We start from the raw sequence: 12,373 nt of genomic DNA, 5'->3' as shown, positions 1-12,373 counted from the left end.
CCCAATTAGGTGGGTAGAATGTAAGACCCGGTTAATTAATGGCTAATTAACCCATAAATGAGAATTTATTCTAGAAAGCCAAAAATGTTATTTTTATGGCTTAATATGATAGAGGAGATTGAGACGAGAATTTCGGTACCAATTTTATAGAAATCGGACCAAGATTGGACCGAACGGGCCAAACCGGTCCAACCGGACCCAAAGTGGGCCCTTGGCCCAACTAAACTAAACCAAAACCCTAGTTTTCAGCACTCTCTCTCCTCACTTAGCACTCAAACACGCTGAAATTGGTATGGAAGGGGGAAGAACACTCTCTCAAGTTCTCTCCCTTGGTTGATCTTCAAACCACCATAACTTTTGATCTAGAGCTCCGATTGCCACACCGTTTACGGCCACGCGTTCACCGCGGAGAGCTCTACAAAACCCATACAATCAATCTTGAGGTAAGCCACGTTTTTCTCTTCGAATTTCCAGCCTTGATTTCGAGTTTCATGAGCAAAAATGTTGAGATTTTGGGCTCTTTGATGTTATAGGACCCAACTCTCTTGGAGAAGAAGGTTAATCTTGTCTCCTTGGGCCTTGGGTGTGGTAAGATTCTCAACCCTAGTGTAATTTGTTGTTCTATGATGTTTGGGTATTGAGATGTTGTGTATGGATATGATGATTGTGGCTTAGGTTGTGTATATGTGAATATTGGAGCTTGATTGGTGACTTTGGAAAGCTTGGAAAAGGATTTTGTGTGATAAAATCTGTTCTTGGAGGTATTGATACCTTGAGAGCTTGTGGACAAGTGGTTTGGAAATGCTCCGGTTGAGCGTAGGAAATCGGCTAAGGTATGGTTTCGGTTTCCCGTATCTAATATGTAATGTGGTAGGAAATACTTAGGGTAGAGAACCTAAGATAGGCATTGAATTGTTGATGTTGTTGAATGGTTGAGATATATGATGTGATCATATATGTGATTATGAATATTGATACCTTGGTTGTGTGATGTATGAGTAAATGCATGTTGTGATATATGCTTGATGAATGATTAATATTGAATTGGTGGGTGGTACCATGTTGGTGGTGAGTATGATGATGATTATGTATAATGATGGTTGATTGGAAATGGTATTATTGGGAATTGGGATGAGGAAGGATGTATGACATGATATTGTGTTTGTCCTTTAGCCATTTGATTGAGAAGTGTTAAAATGGTTGGATGGTGATTTTGAGAAATTTGGTAAAATATCAATGTGTGAGTTGAGGATGACTTGATGTTGATTTTGGTACATTTTGATTGATTTCAAAGAAAAGGGATGAAATTGGCATGTTTTGATTGATTTTGAAAAGAGTTGAAAGTGGCTTGTTTTGAAAATGGCACTTTATGGTTTTGTATGAAAATATGGTTTCTGGGCATACTTTGACGGGACATAACTTAGACTACGGATCTCTGATTTGTGCCAAATATGTTTAGAAATGAAATTGGATCCGGGATGTCTATGCCATTCGATGAACGGGTGAAAAACGATTTAAAATGAGAAAGTTATGTCCGTCGGAAGATTGGGGGTTGAATCTGTGAATTCTGCAGCTTTTAACTTAGAAAATTTTTAGCAAAATGACCCCCGCGCGTGGGCGCACTTGGCGCGTACGCGCCGTTCTTCGAGAAAGCACCATCCACGCGTGCGCGTGGTGTGCGCAATCGCGTCGATGCGCTGCACCAAATGCCCAGCCATTTTCCAGAGAGTTGTGCCAGAGTTGTGCCAGTTTTGTGCCTGGGGCGCAAGAGCACCCACGCGTACGCGTGGCTGACGCTTGCGCGTCGTTTGGCTAATTTTCAATCCGCGCGTATGACGCTTGTGCGTCGATGAGTTTTGTCGCCATCCACGCGTGCGCGTGGAGTGCGCGTACGCGTGGCCCTGTTTTCATCCCAAGGTTGATTTTTGAGTTTTAAAAACCAAATTTCATACTTCTAAGCCTCCGATCTCACCACTTATGTCTTGAATCATTATGATATGCCTAGCATGAGAAAAAGGGGCTAGTGAATGTGGTAACTTGCGAGTGAAGCAAGGGGAAAAATGAATGATCATTGAGGATCAAAGATGATTATGTGAGATGTGGAGGATGGCGGTGGAAGTGCTTGTTGTGCCATGGGCCGCAGGGCCGTAATTGCTAATGAATTGGCTGGTTATGGATTTAACCGTGAGCCGGATGGCTAGATTATTGCCGTGTTACGGCGGAGCCATGATTATGGCTAAGTATAAATGTATATATGCTGTTGAATGAATTGTGAATGTTTGCACTTCCACCATCGGAGATGAGAGTTTTCCTGTTAGGAAGCAGTGGCTAGCCACCACGTGCTCCAGGTTGAGACTCGAAGCTCTTTTGACCCTATGTCGTAAGTGTGGCCGGGCACTCTCTGGTTCTCACCCATGCGGATTTTGTGGTTTTCAGATGCAGGACGTGAGGTTTCTCGCTGAGGCATGCTGGAGACTTCTGGATTAGCGAAGATCTTTTGTTCTCAAGACTCTGTCTTGGTTTATATATCTTGTTTAGATACTTTTATCTCCATTAAATAATACAAACTGTGATGACTCCTCTTATAGGAGGTTTTGGAGAATAGATTTCTGTATTTGTGTCCCTTTGGGTTTCCTTTGGGGTTCCCTTATTTTATTACATGTATATATTGCTATGCTCGGACCGGTTATCTTCGCAGCCGGATTTTGAGTCTTGATATTCCTGTTTTTGACACTCCTTTGTATATATAATCTCGCGTTGACTTATCCTTTGCTTGTTACGTTACCGATCGGAGTGTTGCGCTTTCGAGTTACGGTTTTTGTTTACCCCCTTTTTCTATAAAGGCTCCTAGTTATAATCAATCATTCATACTACTATACGTACTAAATTTTCGTTTTAGAGGTCGTAATACCTTGCCATCTCTGAATTATGACTTAAGCATAAGACTCTGTATGGTAGGGTGTTACACCTATTTTATTCTTTTAATTGAAGATGTGAATAAATAGACTTATTATAAAAAAATAACAGAAGACCAATGAGAATAAATTTATGAAACAAGAACAATAAAAAATAATAATTAGTACGCACTGCAAGATTTTTGTTTATTTGTGGAGGTTTTTTTTCTTATTTGTGGAGGTTTATAACCCCCACCAAATGGTTTGTGGGAGTTTCCAAAACCCCCCAAAATTTGAGGTGCCACGAGATCTTTTGTTGGGATTTTTAAAAACCTCCACAATTTATTCAGTGGGGGTTTTGTGTGTGTTTAGTGGAGGTTTTATATTGAACTTTTGTGGCAGTTTTAAATCACTTTTGTGGCAGTTTAAAACCCCCACAAATTGAATTTTCAATTTGACACAAATTAACTATTTTGTAAGATTTTCAAACCTCCACAAACCTTGTAGTTATTTATTTTTAATTTCAAATCATTCATTAATCTCAATTTAAAATCCTAAATATTCATTAATCTCATCTCATTTACATATTCTCAAATTAAAATTTAAAAACTAAATCTTTTAAAACACAAATCTTTTAAAAACTAAATTTTTGATAAGTGCAACACAGCATGCTACAGACAAACATTCTAAGAATAGAAGGAATAAAATAAAAGATATATAAAGGAAATGTCTTCTTTCATGAATCAACTTGTATCTTTTATAAGCTGCAACATCAAATTATCCATTCGAGATGCACAAAATTCAAGAAGTATAAATATAGTTTTAATTCAGCAGAATAAGTAAACATAAAAACTCTGAATAAAAGTAAACAGTAAAGCTAATTTTAGAAAAAACAAAAGATGCTATACTTTACAAAGAGCTCTGTATTCCTTCTCAATGTACTTGATACATGACTTCAAGCAGTATAAATAGCAAGCCCTTACACAGTTCTTTGTCTCTTTATTATAGTGTCCTCTAACAAGTTCATCTCCTCCAATGCCGACGTTACTACCTCTAAAATTGGCCACAATATTCCATCCATAATCTTGTAAGGGCCAACCTCAGAAAGAAAGTCCAAGCAGGGTTTGAGCCTCACAATACCCTGAAAGAAATAGTTCAGTGACATCAAAAGGACCAGTTTGAACATAGATGAACTTCATATCTACCAGTCCACCTTTGCCTAAATAATTTAACAAAGATTTATTAATAAGAAAGCAATTCTATATGCAAATCATTGAACCTATTATTGTTCAAACACTAGTTTTTCTAACAGCAACAAAAGCACTAACCTTGTAACACCTCTATATTGAGATGTTCTCTAGCCAAAGGTATCAATGGATTTTCTATGAGTAATTTGCTCTGGTTCTGCTCCACCATTTCGTCATGCACCCTCTTCTTTGTAGTGCTCATGACAGCATGTGATGCTTGTTGTGAGGATGTGACACAACTTGATTGGGAGCTTGGATTCATGGACAACCTCAGTGATCGTTAAGGGTGTTAAAGCAAAAGCTGGACATTATGCCCAAACAGACCTGAGAATTGAAAAAGAGAGATTATCTTTACAAGAGAAAAGATTAAAATGAAACTAAGATAAGAAAGAGATCGATCAGGTAGCTGAATAGGAGAAGAGATATAGTGTTACCTCATATATCTATGTACAGACATAGTTCTGATGGTCTGCAGTGGCACTATTTCCTTTCTATACACACAGAAAACCACACAGAAGAGTTTGTGGTTAATTAATGAATTAATATATATATATAAAATAAAATTTAAATTCTTTTAATATTTATTTAACTGAACCAGTAAATTAAAATTAATTGATATATTTAACTAAAACGATGCAATTAAAATATGATTAGATAAAGGTTTCAAAATGCATGAAACGTAATAGTAATTATATCTTGTTTTTATTTTCTCAATTTCCTTATTTTATCAATTTTCTTATTACGACACTAACTAGGAATGCAAATAAGTAGTTTATTAGTCTTATCCCAACAAGAATGTGAAGCACAAACCATAATGGTTCTAAAATAACCTTATGGAAAATATTGGAATGTATGATCGGAGAGAGAGTTTTATGTTAGTACTTATTGGCACTTATTATGGATAAGTAAGAACAGGAAATTATTTGATTCAAGCTACACTAGACCTCCTTATCAGCAATCACTAATTCTCAATCACGTCCACAACATTAGAGACACTTCATAAAAGGAACATGAGCATAGTTTCTAAGGGCAAGACAGAGTAAACCTCCTCTTATTGGCAGAGTTATCAGGAACTGGAATGAAAACTGGATCACTGGATTCAAACAAGAAAAAAAAAGGTTGAGATATGTGACGATATGCTAACCATAGCCACCAATCAGCAGAACAAAATTTCAATCCAATCATTAACAGGATAATGGAATTCAAAAACAAAATTTGCAAGCTAAAATGAAGACATACCTTGCAATGTTCAACACAAGTTGATGCAAGATGAAATTAAAATGCAAGTAAAAAAGAAAGAAAAAAAAGAAAACACATATTCATTTACACTTCTTAAGGCTCAAAGACTTTATTTAAATATTATTGCTTATTAGCGATCCAACAAATATCATATGTACATCAGAATCTTTAGTACTTTCAAGACAAGTTTCATATGTCAATCAAAGAAGTACTCATGTTAATACTAGTAATCAAGAAGCAAAATGAATGTGAATTAATGAATGAGACAAGATAAGTACCTTCTAGAGTAGAAGACTTGTTTATTTTTTGTGATGCTATGCTAACTGTGATCATCAATGATACAAGGTGCAAAAGAAGGCAACAAATAGAAAATGACGGATTAATAACTGTAATGACAATATTAAATATGAATGGATTTTTTCTATATAATATGCAATGCATTGCAAGCAACATACAAAAACAAAATAAATTAAAAGAAAAGAATGAAGATGAGGAAATTTCGAAGAGGACAAAATGGTCAAAGAGCGTGCCCTTTCCTGGAAGCCTTCACAGTCCACACCCACCAACTGTACAAAAACCAAAGCCACTTTCCTGGAAGTACCCTTAATCCCTTTTTCCCCTTCTTCCAAGTCACACACACATTTCTTAATTACTATTATAATATTATTCCAACCTGCATGCACCTTCAAATCACATATACACACACCAATCTCTATCTCTCTTTCCGTATATAAACCCCCTAATAAACACTATCTTTGTCCATTGCACTTCCTAATCCCAAAACCACTCTCGCTCTACACAATCACTCATAACTGAATAGTAGTTTCAGTGGAGTCGATATAATGGAAGCATTGAATAATAGAAGATTATTGCAGTCACATTCAGTCAATATTATAATAGAGATTACTGCTATTATAGTATTTGAAATATGAATTTAATTTTTTTCCTTTCTTATAATGCTCAAAATCCTGCCCTGCATCTAATTTCTTCCACAATTACCAACTAATTTAAATAATAAAAGATTCTCATTGCAATCTTTGTTACTCACAAAACTATATACTATATCATATGATTTTTCTGACCTCTATACACTGTGGTCCATGTTCCAAGTTTCCTTCGCTAGCCTCAAGCTAGGGCTCAGAGCAACACTTGTCACTTAATTATAGCAAATAACAAATCTTGAAAGATAGGCAGTTAAAGGCAGTTAAAGAGAGATAGATCTAAGTTTAAGGTAAGACGAAAGGCAGTTAAAGAAAAACACTATATAAATAAACAGATGAGGACTTAATTACTCATGCATTCTAGACCAACAAAACCCTCATAAGAAAATCTCATATATAAATTCCTGGATGAAAGAATAAAAATAAACCTACAATATAATTGAAAATAAACTGTTAGTTTTAACTTTCAATACCTGTTTCAGGTTAATCAAGAAGTTCTAGGTTAGATAAGCTTGGACAATTGCACGAGCACTCAGAAATAGTAGCTGATAACCATTTTTCTAACATAAATTCAGTATCCAGCATTAGATTTGAGATTCAATTCAATGAAACAATAGGTAGATAATAACGTCAACCATGCTAGGGTGCATTTACATTTGATAGAAGAAAAGTTAAGTTGACAACCATTACTATGTAACAAGCTTGCTGAAGAATGCAAGGTGAAACATGGAAACAAAAGAAACAAAAAAAAACGTAGACCATGCAATTGGACTATGGACCATGGACAATTGGTATCAGTTTTGTTAGACACAAAAAAAGCCACCATCTCAAGATGTAAATTAAATGTAGATATTATTATCATGTCAAATTTAGAAATTTACCTCCAATTGAGATTTTCGAAAAATAATGATAACATGGAAGAAAATATAGCTGGAGAATGAGAGTGAGATGAGATGCAGAGTAAACTGATAAACTCTATCAACTCAAACCTGCAAAAGCATCAAACAAAGGGAAAAAATATTCATATAATAATCTTTTTTTTCCTCATTCATTTTCACCTTTTCGGCTGCGCACTCTGAGTCACATTCAATCCGAAAACAAAATTTCACAGAAAAACAAAAACAAAATAATCAAAACTTGAAACCCCCCAAAACAATGCTCTGCTCGTTCTTCTTCTCTGAAATTAGAACACAAGTTTGACACACACACACACACACATTTTCCCAACCATGGCTGTAGTCTATTTAGCCAATAAACAATTACAGCAGAAGCAGATAAAGACCGCTTTGGATCTCACCATACACATATATTCAATCCAAGCAACTTTTGAATCCCTAAAACCATCCATTGTTAGCTACATGATGACATTAATATGGCAAAAAACCAAAATGCGCATAACATGGTTAACCCGTTCGTCCACTAAAGAAAACGGCACAAAACAAAAACCAAACATGACCAAAAATAAATAAATAAAAAAAAAAAGAAGAAACAGCAATACGAAAATAGCTGAAAAAAAAGAAAGAACACATTTAGGAAAATCCAGAAGCAGAGCGAATGGAATTTGCAAGGATCTGATATGTGAGGAGTTTACTTAGCAACCATTCTGGCGATGAAATCCTCGTAACGGATCTTACCATCGGGGCCAACATCAACCTCCCTGATCCAGAAGTTCTCGATCCAGAAGCTCTCTACCGCAACGGACACGGCAATGGTGATGGTGCCGGCGGAGGAAACGGCAGCGAGAACGGCGGCCAGAATGGCGTATGTAGAAAACTTAGGGTTTCATTCTCTCTCAGCGAACTCGGTGCCTCACATTTTAGGGAAAAAAAAAGAGAAAATGATGTTTTATTCCAAAACTTTGAATTTTAATGAATTATGAGTGGAGGTTTTTTAAAATGCCATAAATAAAATATATTGTGGAGGTTTTTAAAACCTCCACCAAAATACTCCCTCAAATCAATATTAATCTTGTAGTGACGTACTTGTTCAACATTTCAATTGGTTCTTGACAGATCTTCATGTTAGGAATAGAACATGCCTCAAAAGAAGCAGCTCGATTATTTTTACGCATTTTTATCATTGTAATTAGCTTGTAATGTTATGTGTTTGAGAAAAAATACATAACAATAATAAAAGATAGTTGCCATTATATATCAATTTAAGGTAAATCTATATTAAATACAAATTCAATCTAATTGTTGACAATCTAATTAATTTATAATCAACATGAATCACACAAATTATATTATTTATAAGTAAAGCATATATTCAACCAAAATCAATATTATATGTAAGTAAATATTACAAGTTTAAATTCTAATATTACGTAGAGTAATAACTTAGAATAAGTTAGAATAATAATATCTATTTTAAATTATGTCTAAATGAAAATAATAAGTTTTCAGTTATATATTATTTAAAAAATATATTTATTATTACATAAAATAATAAGTTTACAATAACATATGATTTTAAAAAAATTATTTATTTATTATTAAATATTATGAATTATATTATCATGTAGAGTATAAGTTGCTACTATAATATCTACTACGATTATTGTCTAAATAAAAATAATAACTTTTCAATTCAAAAATATTTCTTTTAAAAATATATTTATTATTACATAAAATAATAAGTTTACAATAACATATGATTTTAAAAAAATTATTTATTTATTATTAAATATTATGAATTATATTATCATGTAGAGTATAAGTTGCTACTATAATATCTACTACGATTATTGTCTAAATAAAAATAATAACTTTTCAATTCAAAAATATTTCTTTTAAAAATATATTTATTATTACATAAAATAATAAGTTTACAATAACATATGATTTTAAAAAAATTATTTATTTATTATTAAATATTATGAATTATATTATCATGTAGAGTATAAGTTGCTACTATAATATCTACTACGATTATTGTCTAAATAAAAATAATAACTTTTCAATTCAAAAATATTTCTTTTAAAAATATATTTATTATTACATAAAATAATAAGTTTACAATAACATATGATTTTAAAAAAATTATTTATTTATTATTAAATATTATGAATTATATTATCATGTAGAGTATAAGTTGCTACTATAATATCTACTACGATTATTGTCTAAATAAAAATAATAACTTTTCAATTCAAAAATATTTCTTTTAAAAATATATTTATTATTACATAAAATAATAAGTTTACAATAACATATGATTTTAAAAAAATTATTTATTTATTATTAAATATTATGAATTATATTATCATGTAGAGTATAAGTTGCTACTATAATATCTACTACGATTATTGTCTAAATAAAAATAATAACTTTTCAATTCAAAAATATTTCTTTTAAAAATATATTTATTATTACATAAAATAATAAGTTTACAATAACATATGATTTTAAAAAAATTATTTATTTATTATTAAATATTATGAATTATATTATCATGTAGAGTATAAGTTGCTACTATAATATCTACTACGATTATTGTCTAAATAAAAATAATAACTTTTCAATTCAAAAATATTTCTTTTAAAAATATATTTATTATTACATAAAATAATAAGTTTACAATAACATATGATTTTAAAAAAATTATTTATTTATTATTAAATATTATGAATTATATTATCATGTAGAGTATAAGTTGCTACTATAATATCTACTACGATTATTGTCTAAATAAAAATAATAACTTTTCAATTCAAAAATATTTCTTTTAAAAATATATTTATTATTACATAAAATAATAAGTTTACAATAACATATGATTTTAAAAAAATTATTTATTTATTATTAAATATTATGAATTATATTATCATGTAGAGTATAAGTTGCTACTATAATATCTACTACGATTATTGTCTAAATAAAAATAATAACTTTTCAATTCAAAAATATTTCTTTTAAAAATATATTTATTATTACATAAAATAATAAGTTTACAATAACATATGATTTTAAAAAAATTATTTATTTATTATTAAATATTATGAATTATATTATCATGTAGAGTATAAGTTGCTACTATAATATCTACTACGATTATTGTCTAAATAAAAATAATAACTTTTCAATTCAAAAATATTTCTTTTAAAAATATATTTATTATTACATAAAATAATAAGTTTACAATAACATATGATTTTAAAAAAATTATTTATTTATTATTAAATATTATGAATTATATTATCATGTAGAGTATAAGTTGCTACTATAATATCTACTACGATTATTGTCTAAATAAAAATAATAACTTTTCAATTCAAAAATATTTCTTTTAAAAATATATTTATTATTACATAAAATAATAAGTTTACAATAACATATGATTTTAAAAAAATTATTTATTTATTATTAAATATTATGAATTATATTATCATGTAGAGTATAAGTTGCTACTATAATATCTACTACGATTATTGTCTAAATAAAAATAATAACTTTTCAATTCAAAAATATTTCTTTTAAAAATATATTTATTATTACATAAAATAATAAGTTTACAATAACATATGATTTTAAAAAAATTATTTATTTATTATTAAATATTATGAATTATATTATCATGTAGAGTATAAGTTGCTACTATAATATCTACTACGATTATTGTCTAAATAAAAATAATAACTTTTCAATTCAAAAATATTTCTTTTAAAAATATATTTATTATTACATAAAATAATAAGTTTACAATAACATATGATTTTAAAAAAATTATTTATTTATTATTAAATATTATGAATTATATTATCATGTAGAGTATAAGTTGCTACTATAATATCTACTACGATTATTGTCTAAATAAAAATAATAACTTTTCAATTCAAAAATATTTCTTTTAAAAATATATTTATTATTACATAAAATAATAAGTTTACAATAACATATGATTTTAAAAAAATTATTTATTTATTATTAAATATTATGAATTATATTATCATGTAGAGTATAAGTTGCTACTATAATATCTACTACGATTATTGTCTAAATAAAAATAATAACTTTTCAATTCAAAAATATTTCTTTTAAAAATATATTTATTATTACATAAAATAATAAGTTTACAATAACATATGATTTTAAAAAAATTATTTATTTATTATTAAATATTATGAATTATATTATCATGTAGAGTATAAGTTGCTACTATAATATCTACTACGATTATTGTCTAAATAAAAATAATAACTTTTCAATTCAAAAATATTTCTTTTAAAAATATATTTATTATTACATAAAATAATAAGTTTACAATAACATATGATTTTAAAAAAATTATTTATTTATTATTAAATATTATGAATTATATTATCATGTAGAGTATAAGTTGCTACTATAATATCTACTACGATTATTGTCTAAATAAAAATAATAACTTTTCAATTCAAAAATATTTCTTTTAAAAATATATTTATTATTACATAAAATAATAAGTTTACAATAACATATGATTTTAAAAAAATTATTTATTTATTATTAAATATTATGAATTATATTATCATGTAGAGTATAAGTTGCTACTATAATATCTACTACGATTATTGTCTAAATAAAAATAATAACTTTTCAATTCAAAAATATTTCTTTTAAAAATATATTTATTATTACATAAAATAATAAGTTTACAATAACATATGATTTTAAAAAAATTATTTATTTATTATTAAATATTATGAATTATATTATCATGTAGAGTATAAGTTGCTACTATAATATCTACTACGATTATTGTCTAAATAAAAATAATAACTTTTCAATTCAAAAATATTTCTTTTAAAAATATATTTATTATTACATAAAATAATAAGTTTACAATAACATATGATTTTAAAAAAATTATTTATTTATTATTAAATATTATGAATTATATTATCATGTAGAGTATAAGTTGCTACTATAATATCTACTACGATTATTGTCTAAATAAAAATAATAACTTTTCAATTCAAAAATATTTCTTTTAAAAATATATTTATTATTACATAAAATAATAAGTTTGAATAATAATATCTACTTTCAATAGTAAATCTTTTTAAATTACA

The 12,373-nt window shown here is 28.6% G+C and overlaps 1 long non-coding RNA gene across 12 annotated transcripts; it reads right to left on the bottom strand.

Annotated features, from left to right (window-relative positions):
* On the bottom strand, positions 3,632 to 8,191 carry LOC107630407. Of its 12 annotated transcripts, XR_002359332.1 has the most exons (8): positions 7,203 to 8,189; positions 6,795 to 6,881; positions 6,463 to 6,558; positions 5,659 to 5,703; positions 5,187 to 5,234; positions 4,576 to 4,632; positions 4,223 to 4,465; positions 3,632 to 4,035 (listed from the first exon to the last, which is right to left on the bottom strand). It is a non-coding gene; the product is annotated as an uncharacterized LOC107630407 (long non-coding RNA). The 12 variants fall into 12 exon arrangements; XR_002359326.1 differs by having other exon boundaries at positions 6,463 to 6,881; positions 7,203 to 8,190; XR_002359327.1 differs by having other exon boundaries at positions 6,795 to 8,189.

Source organism: Arachis ipaensis, chromosome B03, assembly GCF_000816755.2.
Source record: "Arachis ipaensis cultivar K30076 chromosome B03, Araip1.1, whole genome shotgun sequence".
In the NCBI taxonomy this organism is placed as follows: domain Eukaryota; kingdom Viridiplantae; phylum Streptophyta; class Magnoliopsida; order Fabales; family Fabaceae; genus Arachis; species Arachis ipaensis.
Note: the sequence above shows the minus strand (reverse complement) of the source record. Positions and strands in the feature narration are given on the sequence as shown.